General features: G+C 41.5%; 1 pseudogene; it reads left to right on the top strand.

Moving 5' to 3' along the window:
- The first annotated feature begins 9,574 nt into the window (after positions 1–9,574).
- On the top strand, positions 9,575–20,311 carry LOC131503530 (coiled-coil domain-containing protein 71L-like; annotated as a pseudogene).
- The last annotated feature ends 1,724 nt before the right edge of the window (positions 20,312–22,035 follow it).

The following is a 22,035-nucleotide window of genomic DNA, read 5'->3' as shown; positions in this document are numbered from 1 at the left end:
TTGATTGAGAGCTAAACAAGGGCAAAGTGACAACATTTTAAGAAAGTAAACCGGATAATGTAAAAATCCATTCTAACTTTGATACGGTGGTGATTAGTTCAAAACTTTCTGATGGACAAATTTATTCATCACACACATGTGTGAAGATTAGATTGCCATCTCTCTGTTAATTTGGCTTGTTTGAAATCAGATAGACAAATATACTTATTTGAGGATGCTTCCTGGATGGTTAAGCTTTCACCTCAGCTCAAATCATGATCTCATGGTCCATGAGTTCAAGCCCCATATCTGACCCTCTGCTGACAGGTCAAAGTTGGAACTTATTTTAGATTATGTATTTCCTGCTCTTCTGCCCTTCCCCCATTCATTCTGTCTCTCTCCCCTGTCTCTCTCTCTTTCTCTCTCCCTGTCTCCCTGCATCTCCCTCCCTCTCCCTCTCTCTCTCTGTCTCTGTCTCTCCCTCTCCCTCTCCCTCTCCCTCTCCCTCTCCCTCTCCCTCTCTCTCTCTCTCTCTCTCTCTCTCTCTCTCTCTCTCTCTCTCTCTCTCACACACACACACACACACACACACACACACACACACACACACGGAGACGCACACGCACACACACACGGAGACACACACACACAGATGGAGACACACACGCACACGCGCACACACACACACACACCAAAAATAAATTAAATAAATAAATAAATAAATACATAAATACATAAATACATAAATACATAAACATTTAAAAAAGAAAGAAAGAAACTAGGTGCAAGTTTGGCTGGGTCAGTTAAGCATCTAACTGCAGCTCAGGTTATGATCTTATGGTTCATGAGTTCTAGATCAGCATCAGGGTCTTGCTGCAGCCCAGAGTTTCAATCCTGCTTGGAATTCTGTCTATCCATGTCTCTCTGCACCATCCGACCTTGTTCTCTCTTAGTCTCTCTCTCCCTCCTTCTATCTTTCTATATTTCAAAATAAATAAGCATAAAACTCTCTTAAAATGTTTTTAAAGTTTATTCATTTTGCACAGAGAGACAGAGACAGACCACGAGCAGGGAAGGGGCAGAGAGAGAGAGACAGACAGAGAGAGAGAGAGAGAGAGAGAGAGAGAGAGAGAGAGGGAGAATCTGAGGTAGGCTTCATGCTCTGAGCTGTCAACACAGAGCCTGATGTGGGGCTCGAATTCACAGACCATATAATCATGACCTGAGCCAAAGTCCGACACTCAACCACTGAGCCACCCAGGCTCCCCAAAACAGAAAACCCTTATAACAATAAATAATTTAAGACAGGAAACATAAAACAATCTTGTGCTTTTTACTTGATTTCACAGGGCAGTGACTGGATATACATTGGAATTTCATGGTTTTATCTATGGCCAGTATCAGCAGCTCATTTAGGGGAAACGAAAATATCAGGCACAAAATATTTTTTAAGAGTAAAAGTGAAACTTAGAAACCTAAAGTTGTTTTCCTAAAGTTGTATATTTGCTTAAAATTCGTGGATATCAAATAATATTACGTGATAGCCATAGTAACACATGTAAAATTCACCATTTCTACCTTTGCTCTTCTAAATTTGAAATAATAAGTTATCAGGCCTTACAGAACAACTGCTGTTTATTTTGGATGCTTTCCCTTAATCTGTCTTCAATATCACTGATATGTCCTTCCACATGCTGTCTTCTACAGTTGATTCCCTCTAGTGTTTTTTTGTTTGTTTCTTTGTTTGTTTGTTTTTTTACTTTTCAGCTATTATCTTCTTGAACTCTGATTTTGTGTGTGTTTGCTATCTCTTAATTAAGGGTCTCACTTAGTCCTTCCCTTTTCTCTGCAGCCCGGCGAGCATCTTGACCATCATTAATTTATATTCTTTATTTAATTGAGGCAAAATGCTTACCTCCGTTGCAGCTCTTTTCTGGGTTTTGTATTGTTCTTTCTTTTGGAGCATATTTCCCTGTCTCTCCATTTTGCTTACCTTTATGCGTTTGTTTCTATAGATGAGGCAGAGCAGGTACACCTCCTACACTTGAAGGAATTGTCTTATATATGATTGTCCCCCTGGGTAGACTCTGTGTGCTAGTTGGTGACAATTGCTGGCTGGCTGAAGCCGTAGCTTGTATGGACTGGGGATGCTGGGCTTTCTACATAGCAGGCGCCCTGTCAGGATACTTAAAGCTGAAGTGAACGCAGACTGGGGTGTCCCAGGATTCTGTGTGTTGAGGGTACCCTGGCAGGACAGCTGAAGCTGAAATGATTGCAAGTTGAGGCATGCTGGGGTGCTGTGTATAGGTGCCCTGTACAGGGTGGCTAGAACGTAAGCAGTCTGGGGGTCAGGTTGTCCTTGATCTCTCTATGCAGACGGTTCCTGGGCAATATAGGTGAAGCTAAAGTGGGTACAAGCTGAGGCACCGGGGGCTGTACATGCAGAGGACACCGTGCCAATATAGTGTAGCTGAAGTGGATATAAACTAGGGTGTACCAGGACTTTCCACTGAGAGGGTGCCCTGAAGGGTCCGTGGGAGCTGAGGTGGGATACAGTCCAGGAATGGCTCTTTTGATATGCTAGTTCCTCTTTAAAGTGCATTGTTTAAGGGGGGGAAAGCATATCATGGGTGTGTGTGTCCAGTGCAATTGGGGCTGGTGTGTGTTGTGTGCCTGGAACTTACTGAGGCAGCAGGCCAGCTACAGCAACTGGGCCCTGCTCTGGTCTATGCTTTTAAGGTGGATGGAGAATGTGGGGCAGCTGGGTGGCTCAGTGGATGGAGTATCTGACTTCAGCTCAGATCATGATTTTGCAGTTCATGAATTTGAGAACCACATTGGGCTTGATGCTGTCAGTGTAGAGCCTTTCCTGAATCTTCTGTCCCCCTCTTTCTGCCCCTGCTCTGCTTGTATTCTCTGCTTCTCAAAAAGAAGTAAACATTAAAAAATGTGGATGTAAAATGTAACCCTGCCATTCTCCTGTCTCTATGACCCAGAGAGAACTCCTGTGGCTCCTCTGTCGTTGACAGAGTTCTAATGCTCTCTTTTATATGACAGTTGCTCTTTTCAAACTGCAGGGTTGTGTTTTTTATTTCTTCTTTCTTTTTTCTGCCCAAAGACAGAGGAGTCTGTTCCTCATCCTCCCCAACTACCCCTGGCAACGTTAGGGGTGAGTGTTTCCTTTGTTACTGTCTCTCTGTCTTGCTGTTGTCTTTCGATTTTCTATGTTTGGTTAGGCACAATCTGTGCAGTCAGTCCTCAGCTCCTCACGAGGAATTGTTATATCAATGGGTGCAATCCCCAGGGAGCTGGACAAATTGGAAGTACACCTTTTGGCTGGTTCACCAGAAACGTAGTCAGGGAGTTCAGGCACAAGAGCACCTAGCTCCAGGGGACCCAACAAAGGTGAGGTTTGGCTACCCATTACTGACAAGATCGCGATTCAAAGGAACTAGTGGAGGTGAAACAAATGGGAAATTTATTCAGAGACCGACACCAGAAATGCAGCAGACTCACATCAAAGACTCCCTCTAACGTGCTGAAAATACTTCCAGGTTTATGTAAGGAAAATGTGGGACAAAAAGAGGTAGGCATACACAGGTGGTCACTAAGGTCAGGTTGGTCATTGTCTTGGGCTTGAGGGTGGAGTCTTATTGGCTCAGGCAGTCCTTATTGCTAGAGGAGTAGATTCAGTTCCCATCAGGTGATACTTTGCTTTCAGGATCCTGAATTAAGAGATAAGCTGAGGATGGGGAGTGGGTGCCTGGGTGGCTAGGTTGAGTAAGCATCCTACTTCAGTTCAGGTCATGATCTCATGGTTCATGGGTTCATGCCCCGCATTGGGCTCTGTGCTGACAGCTCAGAGCCTGGAGCCTGTTTCTGATTCTATGTCCCCTGCTATCCCTGCCCGTCCCCCACTTGAGCTCTGTCTCCCTCTGTCTCAAAAATAAATAATCATAAAGAAGGAGAGAAGCTGGAAAGAAAAGGTTAATCAATTGGAAAGTTTAAGGTCAATATGGAGGTAATTGAAATCTTCTTTCACCTTGGAGGAGTTGAGTTCAAGGCCTCCCTACACAGCTATCTTGAACCGAAACTAGAATAGGGTCCCTCTGAATCCTATTTTGATTGGGGAAAGTGTGGGAGAAATCCAAGGAAGGAGGCAATAAAAGAAAGGATTCTGCCAGTTCTGTGTACAAATCGACATAAACACCAGTACCTCCGCTGATTACAAGCGTCGCATGTACAGAAAAAGGCATAGTAAAGGCCTTCGAATTGGAAAAAGTAAAAATAAAAACTATCTCGATTGTTTTATTTATTTATTTTTCGATTTGTATTTTGGAAAGAGAGAATGAGCAGAGACGGGGAGAGAAAGAGACAGAGAGAAAGACAGAGAGAAAAGATAAGCAGGCTCCATGCTTAGCACAGAGCCCCACACGGGGCTCAATCCCCTGACCATGGGACCATGACCTGAGCTGCTGAACCCAGCAGTCTGGTAGTCAACTGATGGAGCCATCAAGGTGCCCTGAAAACTGCCGCAACTCTTAAATCATGGGGTTATCAGTATGAAACAAATTCTAAGGGGTATACATCAGTTTTCTAGAACTCAAACATAATTAAATAATCCCCAGAATACACGGTCAATATATACAACTCAGTTTTATTTTTACACATAAGCAATGAAAAATTAGAATATGAAATGCTTTTAAAGAACCATTTAATATCACACCAAACATTGAAATACTTACATTTAAATCTAACAGCCATGCACAGGATCTGTATGCTAAAAGCCACAGAAGGCTGATTGGATCAATCAAGGAAGATATAAATAAATGGAGAGATATGCCATATCTACCCATGGAAGCCTCGCTAGTAAGACGTCAATTATCAACTTGATGTAGAGATTCAACATAATCCCAGTTGAAACCCCAGGATTTTTTTGTGGATATCAGCAAGCTGATTCTAAAATGTGTGTGAAAAGACAAAGGAACTAGAACAGCCAAACAGCTCTGAAAATAACCAAGTGGGAGAACTCATGTTGCACAATTTTAACACTCAGTATAATCCTCCCATAATCAAGGCAGTGTGATATTGAAGAAGGATGGAGACACAGGTCAAGAGATAGAACAGAGAATCCAGAAACTGACCCCATACACAAGCATCCTCACCCAACTTCTCATAATGACATGTAGCCAACCTAACAGAAAAAGGGATATAGTCTTTCATCAAGTGTTACTGGAACAATTAAGTGTTCGTATGCGATAGTAATCAATGAACTAAGTAATTAATTGTTTAATTAATTGGTTCATTGATTAATTAATTAAGAGAAACCCTGACCTAAATTCATAACTTATACAAAAATTCACTCAAATGGATCATAGATGTAAGTGTAAAGTACAAAATTATAAAACTTTCATAAGTAAGAAGGAGTGATGTTGATTCATTGAATCATTCAATAAAAACTTTTGGAGCATTTAGAGTGAGACAACACAGTCTACACCCGCAGGATCCACTACTGAACACAGGGAGGAAGGATTACTGTGATCTTGGTGCTTAATAGTCCAGTTGGGGAGACTGGCAAAGATAGTGGAAATAGAAACTATGGTAGAGAATAATGAATGAGGAAAAAAAGGAAATACATCTTGGAGAGGATATAAGAATTGGGGGAAGGGGTGTGAAATACTAGACAGGGTGAAATTCTAGACACAGAGGGTCCTGCTGAAGAAGGTGTCAGTTGAATAAATACCTCAAGGAAATGAGAGAACTACATGCTGACAGGAGGGTGATCTAGGCAGAAGGACCCATGAATTCCCCAAGGCAGGAGTGTGAACGTGTGTACTGATGGGAAGCAAGGAGGCCAGTATAGACAGAGAAACGAGGATGGTTAGAAGGAGGAATAAAGAGGTGGAGGTTGTGGGTCAAGGAGGAGAAAAAGAGGATGAGGGAGAGAAGGATGTAAAGACTGCCAGCAATAGACAATGTGAAGACAAATCTGGTCATACCTGTTCCTCCGCCTCACATTACCCGCTGCAGTTCTTTTTATTTTTTAATTGACATTTACTAAACTGTGTCTAGACCATGAAAAGCTAATTCTCCTTGTAGCAACTAATTGAAGCAAGAAAATGGAACACCCTAAATGATCAATCGCAGTGTTTAAATAGGTTATGGCATGCCATGTGGCCTTTAAAATTCATAGCCCTGCAGAACATTTATGACCTAGCGAAATGCTCGTATCACTAGATGACCAGAAATGGGATTCACAGCTACATAGCTAATTTTGGTTAATGCACGTACATATACCTCTTCCCTGGCGATTATACCACAGTGTTAAAGATGCTTACCTCCAGGGGCGCCTGAATGGCTCAGTCGGTTAAGCATCTGGCTCTAGATTCCAGCTCCATTATGATTCCACAGTGTGTGGGACCAAGCTGCATATTAGACTCTGCACTGACAGCGTGGAGCCTGCTTATGATTCTATCTCTGTCTCTCCTCCCATCCCTCACTCTTGCTCATCTCTCTCTCATTCTCTCTCTCTGTCAAAAATACATAAACATAAAAAAGGTGTTTAGATATGCTTATCTCCAGGTGTTTGACTTATGACCATTTTTCTTTCTTTTTTATTTTTAATTTTCTAACTTTTCTGCAATAAACTTTAAGACTACCATAATCATAAAATAACGTTTCAAATAAATGATTCAGTCTAGTATCATTTAAATAAATAAAGTGTTTCAATTTCATAAACATATTAGGTACATTCAACATATCAAGGATAGTTTCAAATAGTCCAGTGTTAACGTTGCTAAGGTCTAGATTACAATGGGAGTCTAGGGATACCTGGGTAGCTGAGTCAGCTGAGTGTCCAACTTCTGCTCAGGTCATGATCTCACAATTTGTGAATACAAGCACCACACCAGACTCAGTGCTATCAGCATAAAACTCACTTTGGATCATCTGTCCCCTCTTTTTGCCCGTTCTCTGTTTGTGCTCTGTCTCAAAATAAACATTATTATTTTTTATTTTTTATTGTTTTAATTTATTTAATGTTGATCTATTTTTAAGAGAGAGAGAAAGAGTAAAAGCCGGGAGAGAGAGAGAGAGAGAGAGAGAGAGAGAGAGAGAGAGAGGGAGAGAGAATCCAAAATCTAAATCTGATTCCGGGCTCAAACTGACAGACTGTGAGATCATGACCTGACCTGAAGTCAGATGCTTGACCAATTGAGCCACACAGGAGTCCATGAAAACTGTGAGTTTATAAGATATTGCATTTGTTTGAAAATCATATAATTGGCTTTACACCATATGCTATTGGCTTTAGGAAAGACTTTAGTGAACAGATTCATCAACCCACTTACTCTAATTAATATATTAACTTCCAAAATATCACCTTCAGTGGGTCTGCTCAAGGACCATATCATATTAAACGCGAACAAGCAAGCAAGCAAACAAACAAACAGACAAACAAACAATACAAGAACTAGTAGCAAATCATGTCGCATAATGATCCATCCCACTGTCAAATTCTGTTACTATTTTTTTGGCCAAAGAGCTTATATCAAAGGATTCTATTGTTTTCAATACAGATGAACTTCTGCAAATGGTTCAGCATATAGGTTTGAGGACATACTGAAAATATAAAGGAAATACAGAATTTTATATTGTACAGCCTTAGGCCTCTAACTTCCATGAAACTCCAGAAGGAGAACATTATCAGCACCATGAATTCTTTCTCTGCGATCACTCCCCATTCCTGCTCCATCTCACTTCCCCAACATTATCAATATCCTGACTTTGAGCAACAGAGATTAAATTAGTCCATGTTTGAATTTTATAAAAATATAATGGAATAATATGCATTTCTTTAGATCTGGCTTCTTCCGTTCAACATTATAAGGCTCATCGATGTTGTTTTGCATAGGTGTAACTCAGGGATTGGTACTTCCACATTGTATTCCCTTACATGATTATTTAACAATTTGCTTATCCATTCCACTGTTGATTCACGTTTGGAATGTATGTTTCCATACTGTACTTATTATACGGAAGGCTGCTATGAACATTTCCCTTTTACTGTGCACAGCATGAAGCGTATCTACTACAGCGTGTTAATATTTAGTTAGCTGCCTTAGCCTTAAACCCTGGCTGTACATCAGAATCACCCTGGTGTCTTGATGTCAGTTCCACAGATCATTCTAATTTGAGCTTGGGTTAAGAACCACTAGGGTAGATGTTGAAATCACCAGACAAAAGGAGGAGATGAATCCAGTTTAAGGAATTCTCAATGGGTTCCTCTTTCTGGACAATAAAATGTAATGTAAAAATTATTTTGTGGCCTTAATGAGATCGCTTTCCTCCTCCTCCTCTTCCTCCTGCCCCTCCCCCCTCCTCCTCCTCACCCCCTCTTCCCCCTCCTCCTCCTCCTCCTCCTCCTCCTCCTCCTCCTCCTCCTCCTCCTCCTCCTCCTTCTTCTTCTTCTTCTTCTTCTTCTTCTTCTTCTTCTTCTTCTTCTTCTTCTTCTTCTTCTTCATCTTTTTCTTCTTTTCTTCTTTTTTCATAAAGCTCCTACACAATAAGACTACCTATAGGCCTTTAGAGACTCTGCATGGCTTCCATAATATGTTCAACTATCCCCAAATTCTCAAAGGAAACGTCTTTAGACATTTTTCAAATATATGTGTTCCATGATATGGCACACTTGAGTGGGAGATTAGGGTATCAAATATCTAGACTTATCTTAGTTTGGTATCCCAGCTCCATAAATACTGAGACTGGAAAAGGCAAGAGTTAATTTTCCATGGTCCAGATAAAGACAGAATTAAATGAGATCTCCTTAGTAGTAACTGTTACAACTGAAAATTTAGTTGGTGCTCTTTAATTTTCTCGTTTCCTGAAACTGCTTTTTGGATTCATGCCCTGAATCTGTCTTGATGAATATATGTCAGAGAATGAAAGCCAAAAACGAACAATTTGACTCTAGAAAGTACTGCAACAGTTAACATTGAGGTATCACAAAACTCTGAAAACACGTTCTTCAAGTTCAGTCTCCAATATGCACTGAGAGGTAGGAGAAAACGGAGGTCATGCTATAACTCTTTTGTGAAACGTGAAGATATGTGCAGTAACTTATTATTTTTGTGAAGTTAGGTAATTGCCTCTGGATTGTGATGTAAACGCTGTTTCAGGTTGCACTTGAATCCGAAAATTCCTTCAGCAGGCTCCCCTCCCACCTGATTTGACGTTATCTCCACCACTTCACCAAGAAAGATTTCTAAACTTTGACCATGTTTGAGTGCTTATAAAAGTTTCTAGAAGCATGGAAGACCTCATCCTTGCCTTCAAGAAACTTATAATATTTGAGGGTAGGAAAAACCCAAACACCATATAAAGCACAGTAAGACTTCAAGGTCAAGTTTCATGTATCAGGAGAAGTCCACTGAGCTGAGTTGATCAGTAACGGCATCTCAGAGGCATAGCACAAAGAATCTTAAAGGATGACCAAATTTCTAGCTGGCAGGCAGAAAGGAGAAGGACAAAGGAAACAAAAACAAATGTGTGGGGGAAAAAAGGAGGGGCAGGCATTCCAAGAACAGTGAGAACAACCATGTTGGAGTTTGAGGTTCTTCTACAACAGTGGCCTTTAAGTATTTTTGACGACGACAAAGACTGGGTAGAAGATGAGGTACCTACATAACCCATCAATTCCATCATCTTATGTCAGGAGGTCTTGTTGACAGTGAAGAATTGGAGACCATCAGTTAGAACCTCTAGATGGTAATAACAAAGCAATTTGGTAGAAACAAAACAACGGAAAGTTATAATTCTAAGCAAACTTCTGTAAGTGTGTGAATTAATACCCAATCAATAAACAATTGAAATCCATGAACAACTTAAGACCCCTCTTGTGTTTCTCTGTAAATGGAACATTGTCTTCAGTTGCTCAAGTGGGAAAGAGACTCCTTGTCAGTCGTCCCCTCCTCAACGTCTTTCCTGTGATCCATTCAGCAGCAGAGGTTCTCAACTCCACCTCCAACGTATGCCAAGCCAGCTAGTTTCTCACCACCTTCTGCCTACTCTACGTTTTCGTTCTTAGCCTCCTGCTGCCTTTCCCTTCCCACCAAAATCCCAGTTCATTCTTTTCACTGCATCAGGAATGCAATCCAAAAATCCTGAATCTGAGCAGTTCATTCCTCTGCTTAAAACAACCCTCTAATCTCCACTGTACTCAAAATGACACATAGAATCTGTAACGTGACCACCAGACGTTGGCAGTCCTGCCACGTCACCCTTCTAATGCCATCTTTCCTCATTCTCCTTTCATTAGGTGATTGGGACCGTCTCTTCTCCTGGTTTCTCAAATTAGACCCACGAAGGTTCCGCTTAGGATGCATTTTGTGTTCGCTAGTTTCCTTACAGTTCTTGCTATGGGTCCAAGTTTGAATAAAGGACTTTTCTCCCCAAGAAACCTTTGTTGGCCAATCCTCTAATCGAGATTTTGTCTCCTGTGTCATTCCTTCTCATAACGTTTAGTCTTTTATTTAACAGCATTTGCCACAAGTTGTAATTACACATGTACCTTTTGTAGCTGAGGTTTGAAACATCCTGAATATATGGAGCGTGCATGTTTGATTATCACTGTGTACTTGAACCTAATAGCACCTGACACCTAAGGTGCTCAATATGTATATCCACAGTGCCTGAAATTGGGGACTTTTAAGTATCTCCCGGTGTGCTGGACTGCAATATACATTCAAGTCTTCAATAATCTCTACCACCAAATTTAGTATTCATATACAAAAAAGGGAAGGGTCACCTCCTCGAGAATAGGAAAAACAGTTTGCATCGTTGATAGCTTCTACGGTGTAGCTTACATTTTGCCCTACAAAAGACCCCACCCTGGAGATACAGTTTGCATGGATGTCGTGACAACTATGAGGAAATCAAAACAAAATACAGTGTTTATTGAGTGTAATGTGCCAGGATTTTTTCCACACGTTTTACAGCATTACCAATAATCACCACTATACTGAACATAGGCGGTATACTTCCCCTTTACAAATTGGAAAAGCAAACTCTGCATTTGCCTACAATCTAAGATCTGGCTGGTAGAAGAAATTGATGGGGCCAGGTAATTTAAAAAATCCACAATTTTGTCCAAGGTAACCTCTGGGAAATCAGAAAATGAGCGGCTTTCATAAGTGCAGCTGCCCAGCGCCTTCGGAGGAGCCGTCTGTATGGAGCCCGGGGTTTGGCGCCATCACATCTCCAGGATCTCACTACCAGGAGAAACCCCCATTGTTGGGAAGGGCGAGAACATCCATCCATGGCAACTTAAGGTGTTTTAACCCCTGTCAAGATAGTGCAAACCTCCAATTACTTCATTCGGTACTTCAAGGAGCAAATCAAAGCACACCTCGTGGGATTTTCAAAAATCACTCTGAGATGAGAAATCAAACAAGGAAAGTCATAGCAACACAAAGCAAGTGACACTTTCCAAAACACACCTCCAGAAGGGCCAGGCCATGGAGAGGGGATGAGCCCACTTTAATGTAGCAGTGCTCTCAGGTGCAGAGCACATAAAACAAAACAAAACAAAACACAACAACAACAACAACAACAACAACAACAACAACAACAACAAAAACGTTAAAACACATAAGGAATAGAAAACTATCCACAATGATGAAACGGAAGAATTCCCCTCAGAAGGAATTCCAGGAGAAGTGACCATTAAAGAATTGATCCAAATAGATAAAAGCAGTATAACAGCAAGAATTTAGAATAATTGTATAAGATTAATCACTGGGCTTGAAAAAAGGCATAGAAGACAACAGAGAATTTAGTATAGCAGTGATAAAAGAACTAAAACATAGCCATGGTTAATTAAAAAGGCAATGACATAGGGATTGATTTAATCACTGATACAAAAACAGATAAGCCAGAAACTTGGATGTCTATCACCGAAGTTAATAGTTATGCGATCTTAGCAATAGCTAATTCTAAAAAACTATTAAATAATGAAAAGCAGAAAGCTAAAATATGTCAAGGTTTAAATACCTAGCATGAGCCGTGCAGCTGTATAGTTTTTAAAAATTCTAGGATATCGAATAATATTATGTGATAGCCATTGTAACACATGCAAAGTTCACCATTTCTACCTTTGCTCTTCTACATGTGGAGTAATACGCTATTGGGCCTTATAGAATATCTGAAAAAATGAATACTAAAAATTAAAAAAAATTTTGAAAGTATATGTTGCTAGGGAGTTTGTCATGTCAAACAAAGTTATAAATAGGTGTTATTTCCAAACCCTATTCACGTGCACTCTTATTATGGCTAGAGTCCATAAAAAGTTATTGCACAATTGCGATAAACATGATTACCAGTGCAATCTATTTTTTTTAAATTCCATTTGTTCATTTATTTGAAAGCCAGAATAGAGCATGGCGAATGTACCCTGTAGGTTCTGGATTCTCTCCTTGATTCCAAATGTCTTATTTAGGATGCTACCATAAAGACGGTAAAACAATATTATCTGTACCATGAACGTGTAAAATTTGGTACACCTCACTAGTATTACAATTTTACTGATAGCATATGTGTTTACAAATACACATGTGTGCACTGGGTGAAGTTAGATGTTTCATACTCCTATCCATAACATGAGGAATCCAATATATTTTAAAGAGTTAGATTCCAGTTACCAATTCTAATGTGGGATTACATGCACAGTTCTTGCTTATTTCTCACTTATTGTGCAATTATGAAGTAAACATAGAGCCCAAAGAGTAAATTCTTTTTATCTACACTTAACTGGACATATATGACTGAAACTCAAACTTTGGCCTTTCAAAGATGACATGAGACTGAACGCGGAAAACCCAAAAGACTGCATGAAAACGCTGCTAGATCTGATACATGAATTGACCAAACTCAGAGGATACAAAATCAGTGTAAAGAAACTGGTTGCATTTCTATACACCAATAAGGAAGCAACAGAAAGAGAAGTCAAGAAATTAATGCCAGTTACAATTTCACCAAGAACCCTAAAATACCTAGCAAGAAACCTAACCAAAGATGTAAAAGATCTGTACAGTGAAAAGTATAGATAATGTATGAAGGAAAATGATGAAGACACAACAAAATCAGGAAAAAAAAAGCAATCCATGCCTATAGACTGGAAGAGTGAATACTGTTAAAATGTCAATACTACCCAAAGCAATCTACACATTTAATGCAATACCAATCAAAATTGTACCAACATTCTTCTCCAGACTAGAGCAAGCAATCTGAAAGTTTTCACGGAACAACCAAAGAACCTGAGTACTCAAACTTATGTTGAAAAAAGAAAGCCAAAGTGGTAGGCAGCCCAGACTCTAGCCTCTCCTACGAAGCTGTAATCATCAAGATAGTATGACATTGGCACAAAAGCAGGCACATTAACCAATGAAACAGAATAGAGAACCCAGAAGGGGCCCCACAAATGTATGGTGAACTAATCTTTGACAAAGCTGGAAAGAGAATCCAATGGATAGAAGACAGTCTCTTTACAAATGGTGCTGGGAGAACTGAACAGCAACATGATGAAGAATCAACTAGATGACTTTCTTACAACGTGCACAAAAATAAATGCAAAATGGATGAAAGACTTAAATGTGAGACAGGAAACCTTCAAAACACTAGAAAAGAAAAGAGGAAAAAAAACCCTTTGACCTCAACTGCAACAATTTCTTCCTTGACATGTCTCAAAAGCCAAGGGAATGAAAAGCAAAAATGAATTTTCAGGACCTGGTCTACATAAAAATCTTCTGCACTGCAAAGGAAACAATCAGCCAAATTAAAAGGCAACTGATGGAAGGAGTGAAGATATTTGCGAATGACATATTGGTAAAGGGTTAGTATACAAAATGTATCAAGAACTTACCCAAGTCACACATGGAAAATGTAACAAAGTGAAAAAATGGGCAGAAGACATGAATAGACACTTTTCCAAAGGAGACATCCAGATGGCCCACAGATATATGGAAAGATGCTCAACATCACTTATCATCAGGAAAATACAAATCAAAGCCACACTGAGATACACCTCACACTAGTCAGTGTGGCCAAAATGAGCAACTCAGGAAACCACAGATGCTGGTGAGGATGTGGAGAAAGAGTAACCCTCTCTCACTGTTGGTGGGAAAGGAAACTGGTGCACCACTGTAAGCATGAAACCTACAGACACCACACTGACTCTAAACGCGTATCTTTCCATAATAACACTGAATTTCGATGGACTAAATGCCCTCACCAAAAAACATAGCATATCAGAATGGATAGAAAAAACAAAAACAAAAAGACAAAACAAGACCCATCTCTTTGCTGTCTACAAGAGACTGATTTTAGACATGAGGACACCTTCAGATTGAAAGGGAGGGGATGGAGAACTATCTATCATGCTACTGGAGGTCAAAAGAAACCTGGAGTCGCCAACTTATATCATACAAAGTAGAGTTTAAATTAAAGGCTGTAACAAGAGATGATGAAGGGCTCTCTATATTAATTTCAGGGTCTCTCCATCAGGAAGAGCTGAACATTTAAATGTCTACACACCAAATTCGGAGACACACAAATATATAAAACAATTAATTAAAAACATACAGAACCTTGTTGAAAAGAATGTGGTAATTGCAGGGACATTAATAAATCACAGAAATAAATATGGCAAATCTCCAAAAGCATGGAGATTAAAAAACATCCCACTAACGAAAAAATGGGTCAACCAGGCAATTTGAGAAGAAATTAAAAGATATAAGGAAACAAATGAAAATGAAATACAACAATGCAAACTCTTCGGGATGCAGCAAGGGCAGTCCTGACAGGGAACAACAAACAAAACTAAACAAAATAAAACACCAACAAAAACAACAAGAAACATTGCTATCCAGGCCTATATCAAAAACAAGAAAAGTCCCCAATACAAAATCTAACAGCACACCTAATGGAACCACAAGCAGAACAGCAAAGACACCCCAAACCGAGCAGAAGAAGAGGAATAATAAAGATCAGAGCAGAAATAAACAATATGGAGTCTAAAAGAAAACAGGAGAGCACATCAATGCAACCAAGAGTCGTGTTTTTGAGAAAATACACACAAGTGATAAACATCTAGCCTGGCTTCTCAAAAAGAAAGGAGAGGGGACCCAAATAGGTTAAATCGCAAATGAAAATGGATTTATTACAACGAATCCCTCAGAAATTCAAGCAATCATCAGGAAACACTATAAAATCTTCTATGCCAACAAACTGGACAACCTGGAAGAAATGGACAAACGCCTCCATACCCACACACTTCCAAAACTCAAACGGCAAGAAATAGAAAATGTGAACGCACCCATAACTAGTGAGGAAATTGAATCAGTTATCAAAAATCTCCCAATATATAAGAGTCCTGGACCAGGTGGCTTCCCTGGCGAATTCTAGCAGACATTTAAAGCAGAGATAATAGCTATCCTTCCCAAGCTGTTCCAAAAAATGGAAATGAAAGGATACTTCCAGACTCATTTTATGAAGCCAGCACTACTTTGATTCCCAAACCAGACAGAGACACAGAAAAAAAGGAGAATTACGGGCCAATATCCCTGATGAATAGGGGTGCAAAAATTCTCAACAAGATACTAGCAAATCACATTCAAAAGCATATAGAAAGTATTATGCAACACAATCAAGTTGGATTCATTCCTGGCCTGCAGGGCTAGTGCCATATTCACAAATCAATCATTGTGCTACATCACAGTAATGAAAGAAAAGATAAGAACCATAGTCCACTGTCAATAGGTGCAGAAAAAAGTATATGAGAAAATACAGCTTCTATACTTAATACAAACCCTCAAGAAAGTTGGGATAGAAGGAATCTACTTTAAACATCATAAAAGCCATTTATGAGAAGCCCACAGTAAATATCGTCCTCAATGGGGAAAAACTGAGAGCATTCCCCGTGAGATCAGGAACAAGACAGACATGTCCACTCTCACCCCGGTTGTTGAACATAGTGTGGGAAGTCTTAGCATCAGTAATCAGACAGTAAATGAAATTAAAGGTATCATCACTTGCAAAGATGAAATCAAACTTCCACTTTTTGCAGATGGTATGACACTATACATGGAAACTCCTACAGATTCCATCAAAAGTACTCTAGCGCTGATGCATGAATTTAGCAATGTTGCAGGTACAAAATCAATGTATAAAAATTGTTTGTGTTTTATACTCCAATTATGAAGCAACAGAAAGAGAAATAAAGAAAAGAAACACACTGACAATGCACCAAGAGTCATAAAATACATATGAATAAACCTAACCAAATTTGTAAAAGATCTGTATGCTGAAAACCATAGAAAGCTTGTGAAGGAAATTGAAGAAGATACAGAGAAAGCGAAAAACTTTCCATGCTCGTGGATTGGAAGAATAAATATTGGCGACATGTCAATACGACCCAACGCAGTCCTCACATTATATGCAGTCCCAATCACATTGCACCAGCATTCTTCTCCAAGCTGGAACAAGCAATCACAAAATGTGTATGGAAACACAAAAGACCCTGAATAGCCAAAGTAATACTGAAGAAGAAAACCAAAGTGAGAGACACCACAATGCCAGACTTTAGCCACTACCGCAAAGCTGTAACCATGAAGACAGCATGGTATTGGCACAGAAAGAAATGCATAGACTTAATGGCATAGAAAAGAGACCCCAGAATTGGACCCACATACGTATGGCCAACTAATCTTTGACAGAGCAGGAGAGAATATCCAATGGAAAAAAGGACAGCATCCATTTAACAAATGGTGCTGAGAGAAGTGGACAGGAACACGCAGAAGAATGAAACTCGACCACTTTCTTACACCACTCACAAAAATAAACTCACAATGGATGAAGGACGTGAATGTGAGACAGGAAACCATCAAACCCTTGAGGAGAAAGCAGGAAAAATCGTCTTTGACCTCACCGTCAGGAAGTTCTTACTTGACACATCTCCAAAGGCAAGGGAACTAAAAGCAAAAATGAACCATCAGGACCTCATCGAAATAAAAATCTCCTCCACAGGGAAGGAAACAATCAACAAAACTAAAAGGCAACTGACGGAATGGGAAAAGATGTGTGCAAAAGTCATACTGGATAATTGGCTAGTATCCAAAACCTATCAAAAGAACTCACCAACTCCACACCCGGGAAACAAAGAATCCAGGGAAGAAACGGGCAGAAGACTTGAACAGACACTGTTCTAAAAAAGACATCCAGATTGTCAAGAGACACATGAAAAGATGCTCAACAGCACTCCTCGTCGGGGAAATCCAAATCAAAACCGCACTGAGATACCACCTCATGCCAGTCAGAGTGGCTACAGTGAGCAAATTAGAAGACTATAGATGCTGGTGAGGATGTGGAGGAACAGGAACCCTCTTGCACTGTTGGTGGGAATGCAACCTGGTGCAGCCGCTCTGGAAACCAGTGTGGAGGTTCCTCAAATCGTTAAAAATAGACCTACCCGAAGACCCAGCAATAGCACTGCTAGGAATTTACCCAAGGGGTACAGGAGTGCTGAGACATAGGGGCACATGTACTCCAATGTTTATAGCACTACTTTCAACAACAGCCAAACTATGGAAAGAGCCTAGTTGTCCATCAACTGACAAGTGGATAAAGAAGTTGTGGTTTATGTATATACAATGGAATACTACTTGGCCATGAGAAAGAATGAAACCCGGCCATTTGTGGCAACGTGGATGGAACTGGGGGGTATGATGCTACGTGAAATAAGTCAGGCAGAGAAAGACAGATACCATATGTTTTCATCCATGTTTGGATCCTGAGAAACTTAGCAGAAGACCATGGGCGAGGTGATGGGGGGAAAAAGTTATAGAGAGGGAGGGAGGCAAACCATAAGAGACTCTTCAATACTGATAACAGACTGAGGGTTGACGTGGGGTTGGGGAGAGGGGAAAGTGGGTGACGGGCACTGAGGAGGGCCCCTGTTGGGATGAACACTGGGTGTTGCGTGGAAACCAATTTGAAAATAAATTACATTTAATGAAAAAGGAAATCCAGGGGTTGCTCTTACTGAATATGAGGATAGCTTTCCATTTTCAGCACTTTATGAGCGTGAGGTAGTAGTAGTTTAAGCTGCGTAGATGAAAGTTTTGTTTGTGTGTTTAAGAAAAGGAGTTGAATAAAGACAGAGGCTTGTCACATGTATCACGTTGACCTTGGCAAGTTTCTCTTCTAATTGTTACCGTGACTTATCACTCTTAGTGATTCACATAGTTTGGAGTCAACCTTTCATGCGGAAGTGGATTTCAATTGATCGTGGTAGGTGGTCCTTGTAGTATTTTGTGAATGAATTATGTGGTGATGATGGATGGACTATGCTGGTTGCTTTCAAAAGCACTTACACGGACGGTGTAACACGTTTTCTACCCTTGGAATCCCATATGGTCTCTTACTACCTTGTCTATGACTTACCTGAAATATCATGAATTGGTAGGTAGTGAATAGTTTTTAGTGGCACTGAATGCCCTACTGGCCACTCACACAGAATTCGTTGACGCTTTGCTCTTAAGCTCACAAAGACTTGGTCTTCCCTAAGCTGCATGAAAGTGAGCATGGATCCTAACTAGGCCAACTGTTTGCTGCTGCTGTGAAGAACAGCTTCGTGAACTGTGAGCTGTAGCAACACACGTATGGAACCCTAAGCAAGGAACAGTATATCGGTGTTATTTGAAAGGGTAGAGTAGTTATTTCAATTTGGCTTTCAGTGCGTTGCATGACAAGGCATTTAATTAGCTAAAACCCTCATAGAGTCATGTTTGATTGCAAGTTGTGTGTACTCTCCACTGCTAAGTGTCATTTCATGTTAGATGGAATTAATGGAGGCTGAAGCACCCGTGCATTCACCTCTAGGACAACCCTCTTGAACTCGTGAAGAATTATGGGCCTTCTCAGGTAAGATTGCGTGCAGGTCTTTCTCAAGGGCATAATCTGAAACACAGCCAAACCTAAGGCAGCTTTGGGCAGCCCACCTTGATAAGATATGCAGACATTGTGACCTCACAAAGCGCCTGGTCTCCTAGCAACTGCGGTGTAACTCTCACAGCCTGCCGCCTGATTTGGCTTCATGGTAGGAAATTCATTAGGGTACTGAGGCCGCTGCGAAACCTGGCAAGTGCGGCGGCCCCTAGCGGCCTCACATCCTGAGCAGCATGAAGAGGCGGAGGCGCTGGCCCCTGGCGGCCCTGGCCCTGGCCGCTGGGGGAGGAGCCTCTAGCGCTGCAGGGGGGGCCGCGCTGGAGCCGCCTGAGGAGAGGGTGGTGTACATTCGGTGGCAACCGTCCAACTGTCGCCGGCCAACAGCACCAAGACGCTGATCGACGCTTTCAAGCTATTCCTGCCCCGCAGCACGGAGTTCAGGAGCTCCGACGCGGAGCTCTGGAGCTACCACTGCAGCCTCAAGCACCAGTTCTCCCCCCACATCCTGCGCAGCAAGGACCTCTATGGCTACCTCCCTCCTGACCCTGGTCCCGGACCCCCGGCACCAGCCCCCCGAGGCCCACCTCCAGACGCGCCCGCCAGCTGCCAGGCGGAGGCGCCACGGACCCTGGACGGTGGCGGTCGGCCACAGGAAGGTGACGCCCCCGCCTTCGCCGTCCCGCGAGGATAGCAGCCCCCGCAAGCCCGCGGCCTCCGGTCCCTACTCCGGGGTCCGCACCCTGGAGGAGAGTGGAAGGGCGGCCACCCCGACGTTGACCACCTTCCCCACCATTCGCGTAGCGGGCGATGTGTGGGTCGAGAGCAGCCTGCCAGAAGCGCGGCGCCAGGCGCGCCAAGTCCTGGGAGTGAACCTGGAACCCGTGGTGAGACTCCGCCGCTTCCCAGTGCCTGGGCGTGAGATGCGGGCCACCGCCGCGCGACCTCTCAGCCCCGGGACGGGTTGTGCCTGGAGGGATGAACCACGGATAGCCGGGACCGCGTCCCCTAGTGCACTTTACAGGAGAAGAAGCACCAGACGGTCCCGGCCCGCGCCCCCGGGATGCGGCGCCGCCTTCTGGGACTCCCGGGCAGCTGTGCCCTCTGCTGCCTCCCAGCACCAGGTCTGAGGAGGGAGGAGACCCCTGGACCGCAAGGGAGGTTCCCTTTCTTCCTAACCCCAGATTCAGATGTCTCCAGGACTGTAGGGGAAGATCCATGTTCTCTCTTGTTCTCTCATTGGTCTGAAGTCGTCAGAAGAAGCCATTCCACCCCCACCACCTCCAAAGGAATTTGGTTCCATGCTTGTGTAATAAAGCTAGAATTCCCTTGCTGTTCACCCACCTCTGGCTCCTCCCGCCTCATTTTCTTTCTTTGTCTCCTTTTTTGACTGCCACTCTTTCTGGACGAAAGATCGAATATGTGTGGAAAGTTGTTGCAATAGTTGGTATTCTCAATACCAATGGCAATAGTGGGTATTCTGAGTCCCACACCTTTCCGAGTTAACTGGATTCCAACGCTTTGACCAAGGATATTTTCGAAGAATTTCTAAGAAATTCAAGCGTATCACTGTTAATAATGTAAGGATTTGTATGGCTTTGAATGTCATGGGCTCGGTGATTACTAACCAAAAGATTCAAAGTTCAACTGTGTACACATTCTTAAGACGTTTCTAAAGATTTTATATTGAAATGTAATGTTTATGTTTACTGAGCTCCTAAAGGAAATGGTAGACACTCGGGAAGTTTTGTTGAGTAAAATTAACTTGGGAAATTCTTTATAAGTGGGTAAAATTGAAAGTGCATTGAGAAACCACACGGTTTCTATTAAAAACCAATGAGTGAATTTCAATAAATAAATAACTAAATGAATGAATGAATTAATTAATTAATTAAATAAATAAATAAATAAATAAATAAATAAATAAATAAATAAAAAACTGGTGCTGGTTATGGACATGGATGGAATCCACTCGGAATTGACTTGGCCTTGTACTAATCTCACACACTGATCTTGGAATCTTTCCAGGATAATTATTTTTAAAATGGAAATCACGTAGAATAAATGAGTAGGGGTAAGTGTGGTGACTAAAGCTGCATACATAATAGCCGTTGGAATTCTCTGAAGTATTACTGATCTAGAGCGGTGGTACATTTTTTTTTGGCACCAAATACCTGGTTGAGGTTATCTTTGGTCAAAATAGATTTTCCTCACTTGTTTTTGTCGTTGTTGTTGGATAACAGGAAATATCCACATTACCATGCATCACTCTTATAAAAATCATGGCAGTTGGTTAACAGTTTTGCTCCAGGACTTTCCTTTATTATCTTATGTCCATGCACAGTTATGTTAGCAGGTATTGGTCTTTTTGTTTGATAATCAAAGACCAGAGGGATCAAACAGGAGAGCCACACAGAGTACTTTTCACTTTCATGATCGTGTTTATATCCTGTGGCCCAGCATGGAATTCTGGATTATCCAAGTGACCTCAGTTATTGGTGGCAGCAAGACTTAATGGTTTTTAGTCAGTGGTGCCGCAGCCAGATTTTACTGCGATAAAATCGGAAGGGCCAAGGAGTGAGTTTGTACCACTACTCTTTCAAGTTTAAGTGTTCTGCAATAGAACCATCCATCCCAAGCTGAAACATGACCTATTAAATCTTCAAGATTACGGTTTCTCTCTGCTTGGCAGCTTTTTAGGGCAATAATGAGAGTTGTGATTTTTTTTTAATTTTCTTTTAATGTTTATTTATTTTTGAGACAGAGAGAGACAGAGCATGAATGGGGGAGGGTCAGAGAGAGAGGGAGACACAGAATCTGAAGCAGGCTCCAGGCTCCGAGCTGTCAGCACAGAGCGCGACACGGGGCTGGAACCCACGGACCGTGAGATCATGACCTGAGCCGAAGTCGGACGCTTAACCGACTGAGCCACCCAGGCACCCCGAGAATTGTGATTTTGACTCTCGGGCTTGTAGAGTTCAATGGCATAGCTTCCTAATATACAGTTTCCAGTAAGCCTCATATTCTTTTTTTCACTACTCAGTGATAATGTGTTGTTACAAA

Source organism: Neofelis nebulosa, chromosome Y, assembly GCF_028018385.1.
Source record: "Neofelis nebulosa isolate mNeoNeb1 chromosome Y, mNeoNeb1.pri, whole genome shotgun sequence".
Lineage (NCBI taxonomy): Eukaryota > Metazoa > Chordata > Mammalia > Carnivora > Felidae > Neofelis > Neofelis nebulosa.
Note: the sequence above shows the minus strand (reverse complement) of the source record. Positions and strands in the feature narration are given on the sequence as shown.